General features: G+C 34.7%; 1 long non-coding RNA gene and 2 pseudogenes across 1 annotated transcript; 1 reads left to right on the top strand and 2 right to left on the bottom strand.

Moving 5' to 3' along the window:
- The first annotated feature begins 535 nt into the window (after window positions 1-535).
- LOC127074951 (uncharacterized) lies at window positions 536-18,391 on the top strand. The gene is made up of 2 exons (XR_007786152.1): window positions 536-599; window positions 18,246-18,391. It is a non-coding gene; the product is annotated as an uncharacterized LOC127074951 (long non-coding RNA).
- LOC127074950 (uncharacterized) lies at window positions 17,646-18,379 on the bottom strand (annotated as a pseudogene).
- Window positions 18,392-22,546: 4,155 nt separating the features above from the next.
- LOC127136951 (uncharacterized) lies at window positions 22,547-22,938 on the bottom strand (annotated as a pseudogene).
- Between the last annotated feature and the right edge of the window lie 213 nt (window positions 22,939-23,151).

Genomic DNA, 23,151 nt, shown 5'->3' with positions numbered 1-23,151 from the left:
CTTCTTATGCCAACGTTACAAAACAAGTGGTTGTCGCTTCATCAACAAGGAAATTATATGCCATTACGGGATTCCCAACAAATTCATTACTGATAATGGGTCAAATATAAACAACAAAATGATGAAAGAGTTATGTGAAAGCTTCAAAATTGAATCCACAACTCATCATCATATTGTCCCAATATGAACGGCGCCATAGAAGCAACAAACAAAAACATCAAGGGGATCATCCAAAAAATTGGGATAACTTACGAGGAATGACATGAAATGCTTATTTTTATGATGCACAACTATCAGACGTCACTCTGCACGTCAACAGGGACAACCCCTTTTTCTCTGGTATATGACATGGAAGCATTACTTCCCATCGAAATTGAAATCCCCTCGCTGAGAATCTTGATTGAGCCTAATTGGAAGAGGCAGAATGAGTCCAAACAAGGTTCGATCAACTCAACCTTATAAAACAGAAACACGTGACAACACTATTTATTAGTCATTATTTGTTTATGTGATTGGTCACTCGTGTATGTACATGATGATGACTATGATTTTTTATGTGTACGTACATGTAATCATATAGTATATAGAAAATAAAAGTAGTGTTTCAATAAGCCTATATGTTTACTCTACACGAGAGATATTATATTACCTTTCCTTGATTCAGGACCGGTGTACATTGATAATAACTTTTATGATAATGAAGATATATACATCACACAATTTTTTTTCAAAAGGCCAAGTTTTTTTAAGAGAAATTTGTCTTTCATATTTCTTTTCATAATGACACTAGTTTTGGTTAGAGTTAACACTGAATTTCCATTAATAATATACAAGAAGATTAATAATATACAAGAAGATTAATAATATACAAGAAGATGAAGAACTATGGTGGCAGAGAATACATTGTTTTTTTTCAAAAGGCCAACTTTTTAAAGAGAAGTTTTATCTTTCGTATTTCTTTTCCAGTTTTGGTTAGAGTTAACACTGAATTTCCATTAATAATATACAAGAAGAAGAATAGTGATGGCGCAGAGAATTGAAAAAAATAGGGAACTATGCAACGAATTTTTTAATCTTGAAATTGCTCGAAATTGCAGAACTGAAATCTATTACAAATATAATTAAATTTTAGTTTATACAAACAATCAAATTCAACTCAAATTCATATGAAATTCAAATGCAAATGAAATTCAAAACTAAAATAACTTGAATGTTGAATTACATTCAACACCATCCCTTAATTTCCATTCAAATTTAAAAATCAACATCAATTCTATCCTTAAAATTAATAAAGTGTTCAGTTTTGACCGTCTTGATCAGCACATCTGCAAGTTACTCATGAGTGTTGATATGAACAACCTCAAGTATTCCATATGAATCTAATTGTGTAGAAAATAATATTTGATATCAATGTGCTTGCTTCTTCCATGCAATACTGGATTCTTAGCAAGAATTATGGCAGATTTGTTGTTAATCCTCAACTTGACTCGTTTGTTCACCTTGAACTTCAGTTCATGCAACAAATTCATCAGCAAAGCAGCCTGACAAGCTAACAAAGCACCAATTATATATTTAGCTTCACAGATTGATAATGCAGCAACTGGTTGCTTCTTGTAACACCAAGAAATAGGAGTCCCTAGATACATAAACGTGTATTTGTAGTGTTTCTTTTGTCCATTCTGTCGCCACACCAGTCAGAGTCTGAGTAGCATATCAGATCAACATTATCTGATTCTCCAGATGAAAACAAAGTTTCATGCCTCAGAGTTCCTTTTACATATCTCAGAATTCTGACTACAACTTGATAACATGATCAATTTGGTTTACTCATAAACTTACTCACCATTTCAACTGTATAACATATGTTAAGCCTGGTGTTAGATAGATATCTCAAAAAACCAACTAACTGTTTGAATGTTGTAGCATCTACATTCTCACCATCATCATCAGAGTCCAACTTATGATTTGTCTCATTAAGGTTGACTCCTGACTTACAATTCATCAACTCAAATCTCGTCAGCAGCTCAAGTTCATACTTCAATTGATGCACAATAATTCCTTTCTCAGAATGCAAAATCTCCATCCCTAAAAAATATATCATATTTCTAAGACCAGTCATACTAAATGCATTCATCAGCACCTTCTTGAACTTGTCTATCTCAGAATTACAACTCTCTGTCAAAAGTGTGTCATCCACATAAAGACACGTCAGAATCATATTACTTTCAGAAGTATGTTGCACATTGTTAGTTCATAATTTTGATGCCCACTAAAGAATTATCTCCTTTGAACATCCTGATTGTAACATGGTCATTCTCCATGTAGAGAATATACATGATCGGGCTTATTGAACCAAAGGCTTCAAGTTGATACATACTCATTTAAGTTTCCATAGATTACTTCACCAAATGGGTCGAAGCTACTTCTTATGCCCATGTTACAAAACAAGTGGTTTCCGCTTCATCAACAAGGAAATTATATGTCGTTACAAGATTCCTAACAAAATCATTACTGATAGTGGGTCAAATATAAACAATAAAATGATGAAAGAGTTGTGCGAAAGCTTCAAAATCGAATACCACAACTCATCACCATATCGTCCCAATATGAACGGCGCCATAGAAGCAACAAACAAAAACATCAAGGGGATCATGTAGAAATTTGGGATAACTTACAGGGACTGGCATGAAATGCTTCTTTTTGTGATGCACGACTATCAGACGCCACTCCGCACGTCAACAGGGACAACCCCCTTTTCTTTGGTATATGGCATGGAAGCAGTACTTCCCATCGAAATTGAAATCCCCTCGTTGAGAATCTTGATTGAGACTGAATTGGAAGAGGTAGAATGGGTCCAAACAAGGTTCGATAAACTCAACCTTATAAAAGAGAAACGCGTGACAACACTATGCCATGGTCAGCTGTACCAAAGGCGTCTTAAGAAGGCATTTGATAAGAAGGTTTGTCCTTAAGAGTTCCAAAATGTTGACCTAGTGCTGAACAAGAGCTTGTCTATTCACAATGATTCACATCGAAAGTGGACACCAAACTTTGAAGGTCTGTACATTGTGAAAAAAGTCTTTTATGGGGATGCTCTAATTTTCACAACTATGGATGGCGAAGAATTTCCACTTTGAGTGAATTCATACGCATTTAAAAGATACTTTGCCTAAAAAAGAGGAGTACAAAGGCCATTAAGTCGAAAACCTGAAAGGGCGACTTAGGCAAAAAAGGTATCCCAGTGGATAAAAAAAATGATATAATAGTTCAATAAAAAATTAGGGATAAAAGCAAAAGAATAGATCCTATTAAGTTGAAAACTCGAAAGGGTGACTTGGGCACAAAAAGGGTATCCCGATGGACTAAAAACCCGAAAGGGAGGTCCGGGAAAAAGTTAGAGATTTTCCAAAGGTAAGAGATTGCGGTCTGTGAACCCATGCTACAATGGAAAACTCAAACTAGGAAGAATTAATCTAGCCGCTCTCCTCAGAAGCAAAGTGTTGTGATTTTTAAAGAAATAAGGAAGATAGTAGTGTTAAAATTTGAGGGAAAATCAAACAGTTCCTATTGTTATTTTACTTTTCTATCTCCGTAATTACCTCTTATAGAAATTGCATCCTTATGTATTATCACTCATTCACGAGTCAATTCTTCATTTGAATAAAAGAATGATTTCTTCATCAAAGCTTTCTATATTCTTTTCTTCTTGTTTGTGAAATGTCAATTATTTTTCATAAATACTAAATTAAAACTTTGGGAAAATAATAAAAATCATTGAAAAAAACCTTAAATTGTTTTGATTTTAAAGTGTCTTAAGGGAGATCAACATTTTTCCTTTAGATTAGTATTTCTCTTTGCTCTTGTACTGGGGACATATATCTGACCCTTTTCCTTGCATATTTCTCCTCCATTGTTTGTCTAGTATTCTTAAGGATTTGTTGAACTTTCTTCCAATATAAGTTATAGCATATTATAGGCTTTCTTCAGTATCCTTTTCATCATGATCTTCCTTCTCATGAGTGTTGGATACAAAAGCTACATCTCTGTTCTTCTTTTTCAAATCTTCCATTTATAGAAACTTCAAAGGTTTGAAGAGATCCAATGAGCTCATCAATCTTCAAGGTGCTTAATTCTTGATCTTCTTCAATGGTTGTTACCTTCATGTCAAACTTCCGAGGAAAAGATCTAAGAATCTATCTAACCATATTTTCTTCTGACATTTTTTCTCCCAAAGCAAAAGAATTATTGGCTATATCACGCAATATAATGTTGAAATTAGATATGATTTATCTTTCATCATTCTAATATTTTCAAACTTAATTGTGAGGAGATGTAGTCTTGACATCGTAACCTTGGATATGCCTTCATGAGCAGTCTTGAGAATCTTTCAAGCTTATTTAGCTTCAGTACAAGTGTTGATTAGTCTAAATATGTTCTTGTCAACACCATTGAATATAAAATTAGCTTCATCATCTTCATCTTTGGACCAATCAGCTTCAGGCTTTAAGCTTGTTAAACCATCTTTAGAAGTGATCACAGGATGTTTCCAACATTTAACCACAACCTTCCAATTTTTGTTGTCTATGGATTTGAGAAAAGCAACCATCTTAGCTTTCTAATAGTCATAATTTGTGTCACCCAAAATGGGTGACCTGGTGACTGAACCTCCATCCTTAGTATTGTCCATTTGAACATAAAATATCTCCCCTGGAGCTCACTGAAACAAAATAGGGTGTCTGCTCTGATGCCAATTGTAATTTTGCTCCTGAGGGGACATAAGTTGGACACGATATTGGAAAAAATGGTCTAACTTGTTAAACTAGTATGACAATAATACAACAACAACAAAAATATGATGCATGAAGTAATAAAATAACACAAGAGATTGGTAACCCAGTTCTGTGCAAATAACGTCTAGGTTTGGAGAGCACTCTACCCAAGATATAAAATTCACTATTTTGAATTAGTACAATTAGTCTTATAAGAACACAAACCCCATGATGTTCAATGCCTCTTCCCAATCCTAGTGACTTTTTATTTAGGACTCCCCCTAAATATGAGAACCCTTCTCACTTTTTCTCGATCATAAATCCCAAGTGATCAACTTCAATAACAACTATACTGAATGTTGAATTTACAACTCAACTAAAATAAACCAACAATTCTGCCAAGTTACTGAAGCAACGGTGTGGTGTATGTAACACCCTTCTAAAATACCCCAATAATTAATTAAAACAACAAAATATAAATCAGAGTAGATATGCAATTTCAGGGTCACACTTTACACTTCACACCGTTCATCAAATAACTGGTCATGCTCATTTATTAATCAAAATAAAACATTGCACAATTCGCAGCGGATAGAAATCTAACAACATTCGAACCATGTAACACCTTACATGTAAAATTGTTCAACAACCAACAATGAAAACAAAGTAAAACATCCCGTCCCGATGTTACATATACCAGAGCATGACTCACTAAGGAACTACACTAGACTCCAAGCACTAGCTTCTACTCAATCACTGCTCGTTACCTGAAACATAGTTGTAAGGGTGAGTTCCTCAATCGATATAATAAGCATTATAAAATATCATGTAATGCTAAGTAAATTAACACATTCATCACCCTAATCAGATCACACATTCAGCAACGGCAACATCAACTCAAATCATACTCAACATAACACAAAACACACGTATAATATTGGAATACATCCATTCATATTATACGCCACACATACATTATGCAATGAGACTCCATGCATGCGGTACCGACTATTCGTGAACACATAGTTCAACCTCACCGATCAAACCCAGATACGGCTACCAAGCTCACTAGTCCCACTCATTTGAGACTTAGTGACTCACTCACTAATTCCTCACCATGGGAATTAGCTACCACCCCAAGGGCTATGCTATGCACGCTAAATCACCTAGCATGCAAACATCAACAACAATCCACAATAACTCACTCACTAATTCCTCACCATGGGAATTAGCTACCACCATAAAGGCCATACTATGCATGCTAAATCACCTAGCATGCAACCATCAACAACAATCCACAATGGGCATATGCTCACACTCTAAGCCACAATAGATATATTCACAGCATTATGCATATCATCATACATCATCAGCATATTTATCACAGAATCATATCATGTCATGCCAAACAATAATTACAGTATTAGCACACTCTACTAATACCCCTACTGCTCAAAACAACGGGAAATGATCCCTACTATATCATACACCAATATAGGCCAATCATCAACTATGTACACAATATTTGAATATCAAATTTTCACTTTTCCAACAGTGTTAACCGGTTAACGCCCTGGGTTAACCGGTTAACGCAAAACAGAACACGCTTCCTGGCACATTTTAACAGTGTTAACCGGTTAACGCCCTGGGTTAACCGGTTAACGCAAGACAGACAACAATTTCTCATAATTCATAACAGTGTTAACCGGTTAACACCCTGGGTAAACCGGTTAACGCAAGACAGAAAGCTGTTCCTGTGCTAACACGAACAGAATGCAGAATCCCCCGCATTTTTCGCCGTCGGAGGACTTCCGGACCTCCGATTTCGATTCCGTAAAAAGCTACACGTCCAGAAAACTACAACTCACCCAACTATAGATTCAATCACAGTTTTTAACGTAATTTGGTCATCACAATTTGCAACATTCATCATCCAAATTAGGGTCAATTCAATGGCTTATTACTACCCATTACATGTTAACCCATAATACCCATTAAACGACGATAAACCCCCCTTACCTGAGTTAATCCGGCAATTGATTCTTTGACCTTCAACAATCGAGAATTCTCCTCCTGAGCCCTAGCCTCTTCTTCTCCCTTTCTCCACTTTCCAGTCGCTTCTCTGTTTTCACGTGAAAAACCCTTTTCTAATTGAGACTCTTTACTGATTCCAACTTATAATTCCAATAATAATAATCCAATAATATTCCAATTATTTAATTAAATTAATAAATATACTAATAATAATATATATGAATGGTTTATCTAAATAATACCCTCTCATTCATATTATCATCATAATATACTATTAAACTTAAATTAAATAATTATCATATTTTATCAGGGTGTTACAACTCTCCCCCACTAAAAGAGTTTTCGTCCTCGAAAACATACCTCAAGCGAATAACTCTGGATAAGACTCCTTCATCTGACTCTCAAGTTCCCAAGTCACATTGCCACCTGCTGGTCCTCCCCAAGCTACCTTTACCAAAGCAATCTCTTTATCCCGCAACTGCTTCAACTCTCGATCCTCGATCCTCATAGGTGATGTTTCAACAGTCAGGTTATCTCTCACCTGTACATCATCTACTTGGACCACATGCGACGGATCAGGAATGTACCTCCTCAAGTGAGACACATGAAAAACCTCATGCAAATTCGCAAGTGACGGCGGTAAAACGATACGATAGGCTACCTCCCCTATCCTCTCCAAAATCTGATAAGGACCAATAAATCGAGGTGTCAACTTCTTCGACTTCAAAGCTCGACCAACCCCAGTTATCGGAGTAACACGAAGAAACACACGATCTCCCTCTTGAAACTCAAGTGACTTCCTCCTCTTGTCGTGATAACTCTTCTGACGACTCTGAGCAATCCTCATCTTCTCCTGAATCATCTTAATATTTTCCGTAGTTTGTTGAACAATCTCCGGTCCAACCACAGCACTCTCACCGGACTCATACCAACATAAAGGTGTCCGACATCTCCTACCATACAAAGCTTCAAACGGTGCCATACCAATGCTCGAATGAAAACTATTGTTGTAGGTAAACTCAATCAAAGGTAAATAACAATCCCAAGCACCTCCCTTTTCCAAAACACAAGCCCTCAAAAGATCCTCCAGTGACTGAATCGTCCTCTCAGTCTGACCATCAGTCTGCGGATGATATGCAGAACTCAATCTCAGCTTAGTTCCCAAAGCCCTCTGCAAACCTTCCCAGAACTTCGATGTAAATCTAGGATCTCTGTCCGAAACAATACTCGACGGAATACCATGCAAACTTACAACTTTCTCAATATACAACTCAGCTAATCTCTCTAACGGATAATCCATTCTGATCGGAATGAAATGAGCCGATTTTGTCAATCTGTCAACAATCGCCCAAATAGCTTCAAAATTCTTAATTGTCCTCGGTAAACCAGAAACAAAATCCATACTGATACTATCCCACTTCCACTCTGGAATAGCCAACGGTTGCATTAGCCCAGACGGCTTCTGATGCTCAATCTTTGACTTCTGACAAGTCAAACAAGAATAAACAAAACTCGCAATTTCTCTTTTCATTCCCGGCCACCAAAATAACTTTTTCAAATCATGATACATCTTCGTAGCCCCGGGATGAATACTCAAGCCACTACGATGTCCTTCCTCAAGAATACTCTTCTTAAGTTCGGTAACATCCGGAATACACACCCGATTACCAAATTTCAAAATACCATTCTCATCAACTCTGAATTCACCACCTTGACCTTGATTCACTAGAGTCAACTTATCAACCAAAAGCACATCGGACTTCTGACCCTCTCTAATCCCATCCAGAATACCACTCGTTAACTTCAACATTCCCAATTTAACACTATTGTGAGTACTCTCACACACCAAACTCAAGTCTCTAAACTGCTCAATTAAATCCAATTCCTTAACCATTAACATAGACATATGCAATGATCTCCGACTCAATGCATCAGCCACTACATTTGCTTTACCCGGATGGTAATTCAAACCAAAGTCATAATCCTTCAGAAACTCTAACCATCTCCTCTGTCTCATATTCAGCTCTTTCTGATCAAACAAATACTTTAAACTTTTATGGTCACTGAAAACCTCAAATCTTGACCCGTACAAGTAATGCCTCCATAACTTCAGAACAAATACCACAGTTGCCAACTCTAAATCGTGTGTCGGATAGTTCCTCTCATGAACCTTCAGTTGTCTCGAAGCATAAGCTACAACCTGCTTATTCTGCATCAAAACACCACCCAAACCCAACAATGAAGCATCACAGTAAACCTCAAATGGTTCCGACGGACTTGGTAATATCAGAATAGGAGCAGTAGTTAACCTTCTCTTTAACTCTTGGAAACCTTCTTCACATTTTGAGTCCCAAACAAACGCTTGCCCCTTTCTAGTCAACATCGTCAACGGTAACGCCAACTTAGAAAATCCCTCAATGAATTTCCTATAATAGCCTGCAAGTCCAAGAAAACTCCTTATCTCAAAAACTGACTTCGGAGCTTCCCACTTAGATACCGCTTCTATCTTAGAAGGATCAACAGCAACACCCCCTCTTGAAACCACATGACCAAGAAAACTAACCTCTTCTAACCAAAATTCACACTTGGACAGTTTAGCAAATAACTTCTTTTCTCGTAGAACCCCTAAAACCACTCTCAAATGTTCAGCATGCTCTTCTTCAGATTTCGAATACACCAAAATATCGTCAATAAACACCACAACAAACTTGTCTAGGTACGGATGGAAAATCCTATTCATATACTCCATAAATACCCCAGGCGCATTAGTCACACCAAAAGGCATTACAGAATACTCATAATGTCCATACCTTGTTCTGAAAGCAGTCTTCTGAATATCCTCAGTTTTCACACGTATCTGATGATACCCCGATCTCAAATCTATTTTGCTGAACACACTCGCACCAACCAACTGATCCATCAAATCATCAATCCTCGGCAAAGGATACCGATTCTTGATCGTCACTTTATTCAGTTGCCTATAGTCCACACACAACCTCATAGTACCTTCTTTCTTCTTAACCAATAACACTGGTGCGCCCCACGGTGACACACTCAGACGAATGAATTTCTTATCCAACAGATCTTCCAGCTGACTCTTCAATTCAGTTACTTCAACAGCAGACATACGGTACGGAGCCATCGATATCGGCCTAATACCAGGTACCAAATCAATCGAGAACTCAACGTCACGCTCTGGCGGTAATTCATTCACTTCTTCAGGAAACACATCAGGAAAATCACACACCACGGCTAGATCGCAAATCGCCAGTTTATCTTTAGCCTCCAAAGTTGCTAACAGCATAAACAACTCTGCCCCATCTGCTACTGCCTCATTCACCTGCCTTGCTGATAGAAACAAACTCTTTCCTTCCTCAATCTCAGGAAAGATCACAGTCTTATCAAAACAGTTGATAGAAACTCAGTTAAACACCAACCAGTTCATACCCAGGATAACATCAATCTGCACTAGTGGAAGACACGCGAGGTCCATCCCAAAGTCTCTACCAAAAATACTCAAAGGGCAATTTAAACAAACTGAAGTAGTAGTCACTGAACCCTTCGCAGGAGTATCAATCACCATACTCCCATGCATCTCAGATATCTCTAATTTAAGTTTCACAGCACAATCCAAAGATATAAAGGAATGAGTTGCACCTGTGTCAATAATAGCTACAAGAGGAAAGCCATTAATATAACACGTACCTCGGATCAAACGATCATCTGCAGAAGTCTCAGAACCCGATAAAGCAAAGACCTTGCCTTTCAACTGGTTCTCTTTCTTCGGCTTAGGACACTGCGGACTGATATGACCCACCTCTCCACAGTTGAAACAAGTCATAGTCTTCAACCGGCACTCTGCAGCCAAGTGACCACCTTTGCCACACTTGAAACACTTCTTCTCAGTACTGGTACACTCATGGATACGATGTCCAGCCTGACCACATCTGTAACACTTAGCAGGGGCACTGGAGTCTCCCCCACTAGGTCTCTTCATCCCACTCTGTCTCTGGAAACCTTTGCTAGCTGCATACGGCTTCCCACGATCATTCTGATTCTTGCCTTTCCTATCAACCCTCTGCTGATAGCTCTCCGCTCTGGCCTTAGTATCCTGTTCAAAAATCCTGCAATAGTCAACCAAGTCAGAAAACACTCTAATCCGCTGATACCCAATAGCCTGCTTGATCTCGGGACGTAACCCGTTCTCAAACTTCACACATTTTGAAAATTCCCCAGTAGCCTCATCATAGGGAGTGTAATACTTCGACAGCTCTGTGAACTTAGCAGCATACTCAGTAACAGACCGGTTGCCCTGCTTCAATTCTAAGAACTCTATCTCTTTCTTTCCTCTGACATCCTCTGGGAAGTACTTCCTCAGGAATCTCTCTCTGAACACCGCCCAAGTGATCTCAGCACTCCCAGCAGCTTCCAACTCAGTGCGGGCAGCAACCCACCAATCATCTGCTTCCTCTGACAGCATATGCGTACCGAACCTGACCTTCTGGTTATCGGCACACTCAGTCACTCGGAAGATCCTCTCGATCTCCTTCAACCACTTCTGAGCACCATCTGGATCGTATGCTCCCTTGAACATTGGAGGATTGTTCTTCTGGAACTCACTCAGTTGACGAGCAGCTCCCAATCCCACAACATTCGGATTCCCTCCAAGTACTCCAGCTAGCATACCCAGAGCCTCAGCAATCGCAGCATCGTCTCTACCTCTTCCATCCATCTCTATTCTGAAAACCCAACAAGCTAAAACAATAAGTACTGATAGGGTTACACAACACCTATCACATACAGGGAAACAGAATAATTACGACTCGACTCGACCGACTATGCTCTGATACCACTAATTTAACACCCTTCTAAAATACCCCAATAATTAATTAAAACAACAAAATATAAATCAGAGTAGATATGCAATTTCAGGGTGTCACACTTTACACTTCACACCGTTCATCAAATAACTGGTCATGCTCATTTATTAATCAAAATAAAACATTGCACAATTCGCAGCGGATAGAAATCTAACAACATTCGAACCATGTAACACCTTACATGTAAAATTGTTTAACAACCAACAATGAAAACAAAGTAAAACATCCGGTCCCGATGTTACATATACCAGAGCATGACTCACTAAGGAACTACACTAGACTCCAAGCACTAGCTTCTACTCAATCACTGCTCGTTACCTGAAACATAGTTGTAAGGGTGAGTTCCTCAATCGATAGAATAAGCATTATAAAATATCATGTAATGCTAAGTAAATTAACACATTCATCACCCTAATCAGATCACACATTCAGCAACGGCAACATCAACTCAAATCATACTCAACACAACACAAAACACACGTATAATATTGGAATACATCCATTCATATTATACACCACACATACATTATGCAATGAGACTCCATGCATGCGGTACCGACTATTCGTGAACACGTAGTTCAACCTCACCGATCAAACCCAGATACGGCTACCAAGCTCACTAGTCCCACTCATTTGAGACCTAGTGACTCACTCACTAATTCCTCACCATGGGAATTAGCTACCACCCCAAGGGCTATGCTATGCACGCTAAATCACCTAGCATGCAAACATCAACAACAATCCACAATAACTCACTCACTAATTCCTCACCATGGGAATTAGCTACCACCATAAAGGCCATACTATGCACGCTAAATCACCTAGCATGCAACCATCAACAACAATACACAATGGGCATATGCTCACACTCTAAGCCACAATAGATATATTCACAGCATTATGCATATCATCATACATCATCAGCATATTTATCACAAAATCATATCATGTCATGCCAAACAATAATTACAGTATTAGCACACTCTACTAATACCCCTACTGCTCAAAACAACGGGAAATGATCCCTACTATATCATACACCAATATAGGCCAATCATCAACTATGTACACAATATTTGAATATCAAATTTTCACTTTTCCAACAGTGTTAACCGGTTAACGCCTTGGGTTAACCGGTTAACGCAAAACAGAACACGCTTCCTGGCACATTTTAACAGTGTTAACCGGTTAACGCCCTGGGTTAACCGGTTAACGCAAGATAGACAACAATTTCTCATAATTCATAACAGTGTTAACCGGTTAACACCCTGGGTTAACCGATTAACGCAAGACAGAAAGCTGTTCCTGCGCTAACACGAACAGAATGCAGAATCCCCCGCATTTTTCGCCGTCGGAGGACTTCCGGACCTCCGATTTCGATTCCGTAAAAAGCTACACGTCCAGAAAACTACGACTCACCCAACTATAGATTCAATCACAGTTTTAAACGTAATTTGGTCATCACAATTTGCAACATTCATCATCCAAATTAGGGTCAATTCAATGGCTTATTACTACCCATTACATGTTAACCCATAATACCCATTAAACGACGATAAACCCCCCTTACCTGAGTTAATCCGGCAATTGATTCTTTGACCTTCAACAATCGAGAATTCTCCTCCTGAGCCCTAGCCTCTTCTTCTCCCTTTCTCCACTTTCCAGTCGCTTCTCTGTTTTCACGTGAAAAACCCTTTTCTAATTAGGACTCTTTACTGATTTCAACTTATAATTCCAATAATAATAATCCAATAATATTCCAATTATTTAATTAAATTAATAAATATACTAATAATAATATATATGAATGGTTTATCTAAATAATACCCTCTCATTCATATTATCATCATAATATACTATTAAACTTAAATTAAATAATTATCATATTTTATCGGGGTGTTACAGTGTACACAAACAAGACCCAACACTAATCCTTATGATATGAGTGATAGTATTAGCGTGGAATACAAATAAAAAAAGACTCAAAAACCCTAGAATAAATAACTTAGTCATAGGGCAAGAAAGTTGTTTCAAACATGAGATTTGAGTCTCCTTAAATATCAATGCATTATGGGATTTTCTCCTTTGTATCTCTAATTTAATTTCGTCCAACATAATAGTTGAACATGTTGGATTTGATTTTCTCCATAAATATTTGCAACAAAATATATGCTTTGTTATATTTCAAATTCAAATTTAAAAATCTCCATTTATATCTTATTTGATCTTCAACAATTGTCAAAAAAATCACACAAACATTGGTAAACAATTTGCAATAAATCTGATTGGAACATATATTGGAACATCATGTTGCACTGACCAGGACCGAATGTTGCACTGCACATATATTGGAACATCATGTTCCACATGTTGCACCAAAATATTCAAATGAACTTTCTTCATATAAATCTTCTTTGAAGAATAAATTTTGGATTAAATCTGAAACATAACTGCAATAACATATGTCTATTGTCAGATACTAGATGTTGCTACACATATGTTGGAACATCGTGTTCCACATGTGTCCCTTTTGCACTAGAACAACTTGAACGTACTCCGTGTTATTTTGAATAATTCATCCAATTCAAAAAGAAACAACAATGTGTATAATCCCTAAATCGCAAAGAAATGTCTTGTTTTGTATGCTTAAGTTTATACAAAAAGAAGAAACAATAAATACAACATGTTACATGGAAAATAGAAAATATATTAAACCAATATTGAATAAAACTCCTTGTAATTATGGAAAGGTAGAAAAATTAATATTGTCATATTTCCATCATTTTTATTATACTTGTTATTTCTAAACACCAAAGATCACCTTAACAAGTTCGATTTAGAGGCAGAAAAGTGTTTTTTGTTAAGATATTATATATGCTCTAGAACTTACAAGGTATATAATAGTAAAATTTTGATTGTTGAAGAATCAATACATGTAAGGCTTGAGTAGAAAGAGTTTGACAATGATACATCAAAACTAGTTGAATAAATTGCAACTATCAAGATAATGGAAATCCAGCATTAACATCCTCTTGAAAAAAAAGTCATATGTCAACAATCTTTGGAAAATAAACCTTTGGTGAAAAAGGATCTTGTAACAGAAAAGACTCTAGACAAGAAGCCTTTGGAGAACCACATGATGTTAACGATTATGGTTTTAGTCTCTAATTAAAATATACATCAAGTGTTTTAGCTTAAAAGTACAAAGAACTTTGAAATAATTTCCCGTTTTAAAAGAAGGAACAAAGTTGGAAAAAATTGCATCTATCTGAATTTCTTGATAGGAGAGGTTATCTAGAATATCATTTCTTCTTTGGAGAGATATCTCTTAAAGACCTTTCATCAAAATACTTCCACATGATTCTTTAACAATAAATACTATCAAAATCATCTTTTTTTGGTGGAATCTTCAAACTCTTGCTTTCCATGACTTTTTTTAACTTGTATATCCGCCCCTTTAAAGTTGTAAAGCATTCATACAAAATAAATTAAGTATTCATCTTTGGTATCCAAATATTTTTGCGTCCTTATGTGTTAGTAGGTTTAAGATGTCTTGAGTCATACCCCTTAGACCATCTTAAATCACGAATTTCATAAAAACACAAATGTTCAAGATTACAAAGCTTATGACAATAGTTGCATTTAAAAATAGGACGAATGGTCTTCTTCTTGGCATGACATTTACTAATAATTTTTTTATTAGGTTGATAATATAATCCACTTTTCTTATACAAAGCCATTTGATTATATAAAGTTAAATATAGATTTTCTCTTCCCTCAGTGAATTTACCTAAGGTATCATGTAGTCTACTGATTTTATTTTTCAAAGAATCATAAGTTTCACATTTCATAGAATTTAGAGGTTGCCTTTTTCGTTTACCTAATTCAATTCCAAGCATTTTTCTTGATTCTCTTTTAGAAATAAAATATGATTTCTTTAATAATATTCTCGGAGATGCTTCATGAGAATCTCTTGACTAAGCTTTGATTAAATCTTAGTTGTCATCTCTATATGAATCCATCCCTGATTGATGAATTTGAAATTTCTACAATTGATTCTTCATTTGTTGTTTTATGTGATTCTACCAAGTTCTCGTACGTTGTAATAAACTCTTGATACAACAATTCTCCAAGCAATCTTCTCGACGATGAATCATAAAAAATCATTTCGGAAGATGATTCTTTAAAAACTCTTCCACATGGTGATTCCTCATAGGATCATATACAATGACAATTGTTCAAATGATTATTTAACGCTCTAAAAGATTTCCCAACAATTTCCGAAGAAACACGTGTCCATAGCTGATAAAGGACCCGTTTATTCTGGTTTTTTTTAAAATGATTTTTATAGTGTAACATATTTTGATGTAAAAAAATTTTAAAAAGAAATTTTTCATAAAAGTTTCAAATGAAAATTTGGTTTGAATCGTTATTCTTAAAATGTTATTTTAGATATTTCATCATTTTATTGAAAAAAAATTTGGATATCAAAATTCTAAAAAATCACTTAATTTTGAAACTATTTCAAATAGCTTTTCATAAAAATCATTTTAAAAATAGATATTTTTGAAAAAAAAATGATTTTGACTATACTTTGATCTTCAATAATGTAGGTTTATGTCATAGTATATCAAAATTAGTTTTTTAATTTATAAAAAGTAAATTTAGAAAAACTTATAATATTTTGAAAAATAATTTTGTAAAATTCATTTTCAAAAATACAAAAAAAAAATCTATTTTTCTAAAGCTAAAACAAACTGGCCCAAAGACATTCTACTATAATCTCTACTAAATATATGAGATCATTTCCTCCGAAGTAGGAAAACACAAAATATCTAAATCACATAAAAAAAATCAAAGTAAAACTATTATTAGTCTTTTTGGTTGTTCTTTATTGATTTGATTAATGAAAATAGATTTTGTATATCAATACATAAAAATATATAAATATTATTATTATTATTATTATTATTATTATTATTATTATTATATTAAAATGAAATCTTAGATTTACCTAATATATTGACCGATTACTCTTAATTCTGAAATTTTGTATACCTTTTTATATAAAAATTAGAATTAATAATTAAATTATAGAGTAAACCGCATATTTTAAACATAAAAAAAAGAGATTTGTAATATTTAAATATTTTTAGTTATTTTAATTATTGATAATTTTTAAATAAAATTTTAATATATATATTAAAAAGTTAAAAGATTATAAATTAGATAATTTAATAATAAAGTTTTTATATCATTTTAAAAACATAACTACTCTTGTCCATTATTATATGGAAACAAATTTATTTATTTGTAGCGAGGAAACCTTAAAACATTTTATACGATTTGATGTTTTGATAAACTTATTTTTAACCAATTGAATCTTAAATAAATATTTTGCCGACTTATCTTTCAATCCAGTTTTTAAAACAGTACTGACCTAAAATTATAGACTCATACTAGAATTAAATTAAGAAAAACATTAATATCAAAATCAAAATGCAAATTGCGGAGAAATTAAAGAAAGTTAACTAAAAGAATCTTCAACATCAATAAATTATTGACTTATCGCTTAATTGACCTTATATAATGGTCGCCGATTTAAAATATTGAACTTTTGTGATAAAGAGAAACCGCGTTTGAACCTTATCAACCTATCAGTTTCCATAACTCTTACGTGAACAAATCAACCTTTGAATATTCGGTAATCTAGAAACAGCGGTAGAAAAAATCAAAGCGAGAAGGGTTAAACGCGGTTATACCAAAGGTACCAGCTTTTCGTATTACTTAACTTGCAAAAAAAATATTAAAGATTTTTTTTTAACAAATAAGGAAAAGTAGTATCTTTTTTATTTGACCCATTATTAATCACAAACCGCCTTTGCTGAAATACACACCACCAGTATCATATTTATTTTTCACTATATATATATATACACAAGTTATGCACTTGGACAACACAAATCAATAACCTTAGTCCATTCTTCTCTATAATTGATTCAATCATATTTCACTAAACATTCTTCTCTATCAAAAAAACATATAAAAACATGGGTTCTGTTGCAATCAAAGTGTTTCTGATATTGGGGTTGTTGGCTACTTCATGCATAGCACAACAAGCTCCTGCACCCGCACCTACCCGATCATTATCACCCAATTCAGCACCTGCTCCATCACCCTCCACAAAGACTTCTCCAGCACCCTCTCCATCAACCACTTCTTCTCCATCACCATCTCCTTCATCACCAACCCCAAACACTTCTTCTCCACCAGCACCAGGAACAAATGGCCCAGCAGGAGAAGCTGAGGCACCCTCAGCTGCATTCTCTATCACAAATACCTTTGTTGCCGTTACTTCTTTTGCTGGAATCTTCGTCTCCATGGTTTTAGCTTAGACGTGTCTGTCTATAAATATATATTTTTTATTTTATTGAATTCTTGCTTTAGGCGGTTAGGAATTCGATTTATTTATTAGTCGTTATTTGTTTCTGTAATTTATCACGACTATGATTCTGTGTGTATACGTACGTGTAATCATATAGTATATACTAAATAAAATTAGTTGTTTCAATAAGCCTATATGATTCCTCTATACGAGAGATATTGTATTACTTTTCCTTGATTCAGGACCGATCACCGTGTATATTGATAATAACTTTTATGATAATGATGATAAATACATCACACTATTTTTTTTCAAAAGGCCAATATTTTTTTAAGAAAAATTTTGTCTTCCATATTTCTTTTCATAATCACACCAGTTTGGGTTAGAGTCAGTGAATTTTCATTAATAATATACAAGATGAAGAACAGTGGTGGCAGAGAATACACTATTTTTTTCAAGAGAAATTTTGTCTTTCATATTTTTTTTCAGTTTTTGATTAGAGTTAACACTGAATTTCTATTAATTACTCCCTCCGTTTCTTTTTAAGTGTCGTTTTAGCATAAAGCTCTCCAACCAAGATAAATGAATTGTTATAATTTTTTTCCCATTGTACCCTCATTTTAATCCACCATATACTTTCTCTTTCTAAATAAAATTCATTAATATAAGTACTCATTAAATTATTTACTTCAAATAACTAATTCCATAATTTTCTCCACATAACTCTCTCTCTCTTCCGTTGCATTTTTCAACTACTCCTAAATTTTTGGAATTAATATTGCTTGCTATAGGAATACGTACTGCTTGCATTTTCATTAATGGCTAAAGGAAAACTTATTGCTTATTGTTTCAATGAATGGCTAAAGGAAAAAATATTCCCTCCAATTATTTTAATAAAAACTTAAGTTTCCCACCGAAAAATTAAAACCAGTAGTACATATAGTATGGTTTCATATTATAAGTTCAAAATATTTACAACTCATAAAATATGGATTTAGATAGTGATACAGAAACATCATTAACAAACCAACATATATTTGAGTTATATGAGTTTGATGAAGATAACTTAGAAGAGGAGTTTGAAGCAACCAATAATATTGATGAGTCCTGTGAAGATAACTTACAAGAGGAGGTTGAAACAAACAATGACACAGGTATATTTTTTAATTTCATGTGTCTTCCACTCTTTCTTTTTTTTGAACATCCATGGAGTCTTTTGTTGTTTCCACCAGAGCTCTTTTGTTTTGCACTTGATAATTTAAACAATGCTACTGATCCTTTTTATAGAATTTTAAGTCTTCAATTGGTAAATTTGTTCCTTTGACAAAATTTAATGCTAATACATTTTTCTATGTAACATTGGAAGCTATCATTTGAATTTAATTTTTATTGACCAGCCAATACTTTGAATAGGAATGGGAGTTATGTATGGGAATGAGAGTACGTATTAAGAAAGAGAATTTTATGGAAAATGTGGAGTGAGTTATTACATATATTAAGAAAGAAAAATTTATGGAAAATATAAAGTTGAGTTATTTAAATAGTAAGGGTATAATTGACAAATTGTAACATTAAAACATCAAAACGACACTTAAATAGGAACAAAAAAAATCTTCTAAAACGACACTTAAAAAGAAACGGAGGGAGTAATATACAAGATGAACAACAGTGGTGGAGCAGAGAATTGAAAAAAAAAAAATTCCAATCTTGAAATTGCTCGAAATTGCAAAACTAAAATCTGTTATAAATATAATTAAATTTGAGTTTATACAAACAATCAAATTCAACTCAAATTCATATGAAATTTAAAAGCAAATGAAATTCAAAAATAACTTGAACAATTCCCATTTAAGTTTAACTATCAACAACATCAATTTTATCCTTTAAATTAATAAAATGTTCGGTTTTGATCGTCTTGGTCAGCACATCTGTAAGTTGCTCATGAGTGTTGATATGAACAATCTCAAATATTTCATTATCAACCTGGTTGTGTAGAAAATGATATCAATGTGTTTGCTTCTTCCATGCAACACTGGATTCTTAGTAAGATTTATGATAGATTGACAAAGCACCAACTATATATTTAGCTTCACAAATTGACAATGTAACAGCTGATTGCTTCCTGTAACACCAAGAAATAGGAGTCCCTAAATACATAAACGTGTATCATGTAGTTTTTCTTTTGTCCATTTTGTCACCACACCAGTCAGAGTCTGAGTAGCATATCAGATCAACATTATCTGATTCTCTAGATGAAACAAAATTTTATGCCTCAGAGTTTCTTTTACATATCTCAGAATTCTGACTACAGCCTGATAATATGACCACTTTGCTTTACTCATAAACTTACTCACCATTTTAAATGTATAACATATGTTAAGCCTGGTGTTAGACAGATATCTCAAAAAACCAACTAACTGTTTGAATGTTGTAGCATCTACATTCTCACCATCATCATCATAGTCCAACTTATGATTTGTCTCATCAGGGTTGACTGTTGACTTACAATTCATCAACTCAAATCGCGTCAGCAACTCAAGTTCATACTTCAGTTGACGCACAATAATTCCCTTCTCAGAATGCAAAATCTCCATCCCTAGAAAATATATCATATTTCTAAGGCCAGTCATACTAAATGCATTCATCAGCACCTTCTTAAACTTGTTTATCTCAGAATTACAACTCTCTGTCAAAAATATGTCATCCACATAAAGAAACGTCAGAATCATATTACTTTCATAAGTATGTTGCACATACACATTATATTCCATTTCACATTTCTTGGATCCTAGATGCTTGAAAAATGAATCAATCTTTAGATTCCAAGCCCTTGGAACTTGTTTCAGCCCGTATAAAGCTTTATGTGCTTATACACCATCCCTTCTTTGTTCTCTTTCACAAATTTAGGAGGTTGTAACACATAAACTTCTTCTTGCAATGGACCATTTAGAAAATCTAAATTACCATCTAAGTGTATTATAGGCTAATTCCTATTTGCAACTACAGCAATAACCAACCTTATGATTTCATGTCTGACTACAGGTGCAAACACTTAAAATAGTATAAACTAGAACTTTGTAGGAATCCTCTAGCTAATAACCTTGATTTATACTTAGCAGCTGAACCACCTGGCTTCAATTTTATCTTGAAAACTCATATCACATTGATGACTTTCTTGTTCTGAGGTAGAACAATCAATTTTCATGTCTTGTTTCTTTCAATGGCCTCAAGCTCTTCCTTAATGGCGTTCACCTACACCTTCTTCTTGAGAGCCTCAATGATTATGATAGGCCTATACTCCACTATCATAGCACTCTGTATGACCTCTCCTTCAAAATCAATCTCAACAAATTGCAGCAACTCCAAAATCTGCAAATCTCCTTGGTATCTGTCTAACTCTTTATGGCCTCTGAAACCCTTCATAAGAACGATCACCTTTAGAAGCTCCACCTTCATAGCTTGAACCACCTTCAGAGTCCGATCCACCATCAGAGTCACCTTCAAAGTCAAAGTCATCTGCAGAGCCAAACTCACTTTCAGATTTAAAGTCATCTTAGAATCACCTTCAGAGACAGAATCTCCTTCAGAGGAAGAATCAGACTCTAGCGATGACACTACACTATAGTTGGATTGAGACTTGCTCCAATCCCATGTTTATGATTATTTGACTATGACATCTCTATTGACTTCAACTTTGTTGGTGACTTGGCAATTGAGCTTATAAGTACATGTACTATGGTAAACTATAAGCAACATAACCTTGTTTTTGTCATCCAACTTCCTTCTAGTAGCATCTGGTATATGTGTGTAACATATTGAACCAAATACCTTAAAATGGCTAACACTTTGCTTTCTTCCAGTTCACTTCTCAATAAAAACTATTTCCTTTAACTTCTTTATTGGACATCTATTGAGCACATATACTGAAGTAGAAATTTCATCACCCCACAATTTCTTAGGCAGATTCTTCTTATTCTCTAACCATGTTTGCTTCTGGTTCTTCTTTCCATAAGAAGCTTTTAGAGTCTGAGATTTCAGAGCATGTTCTAACTTGTTCAGAGTTTCTTTCAGTCATACGCAACTCTTGTGCCTTCAAACTACTCTGAAGCTCTTCAATTCTTATGATGTTGGTATCTTTAAAGTGTTATATGGTTACAACTATGTAATCAAACTGAGGATTAAGTGATCTCAGTACCTTTTTAATGATTACTTGTTCATAGAGCATTATTAATCACAAACCGCCTTTGCTGAAATACACACCACCAGTATCATATTTATTTTTCACTATATATATATATATATATATATATATATATATAATATATATATATATATATATATATATATATATATATATATATTATATAATATATATATATATATATATATATATATATATATATACACCACACACACACAAGTTATGCACTTGGACAACACAAATCAATAACCTTAGTCCATTCTTCTCTATAATTGATTCAATCATATTTCACTAAACATTCTTCTCTATCAAAAAAACATATAAAAACATGGGTTCTGTTGCAATCAAAGTGTTTGTGATATTGGGGTTGTTGGCTACTTCATGCATAGCACAACAGGCTCCTGCACCCGCACCTACCCGATCATTATCACCCAATTCAGCACCTGCTCCATCACCCTCCACAAAGACTTCTCCAGCACCCTCTCCTACAACTACTTCTTCTCCATCACCATCTCCTTCATCACCAATTCCAAACACTTCTTCTCCACCAGCACCAGGAACAAATGGCCCAGCATCAAACCCAGGAGAAGCTGAGGCACCCTCAGCTGCATTCTCTATCACAAATACCTTTGTTGCCATTACTTCTCTTGCTGGAATATTCGTCTCCATGGTTTTAGCTTAGACGTGTCTGTCTATAAATATTTTTATTTTATTTTATTGAATTCTTGCTTTAGGCGGTTAGGAATTCGATTTATTTATTAGTCATTATTTGTTTATGTGATTGGTCACTCGTGTATGTACATGATGATGACTATGATTTTGTGTGTGTACGTACGTGTAATCATATAGTATATAGAAAATAAAAGTAGTGTTTCAATAAGC

Source organism: Lathyrus oleraceus, chromosome 4 (assembly GCF_024323335.1).
Source record: "Lathyrus oleraceus cultivar Zhongwan6 chromosome 4, CAAS_Psat_ZW6_1.0, whole genome shotgun sequence".
Lineage (NCBI taxonomy): Eukaryota > Viridiplantae > Streptophyta > Magnoliopsida > Fabales > Fabaceae > Lathyrus > Lathyrus oleraceus.
Note: the sequence above shows the minus strand (reverse complement) of the source record. Positions and strands in the feature narration are given on the sequence as shown.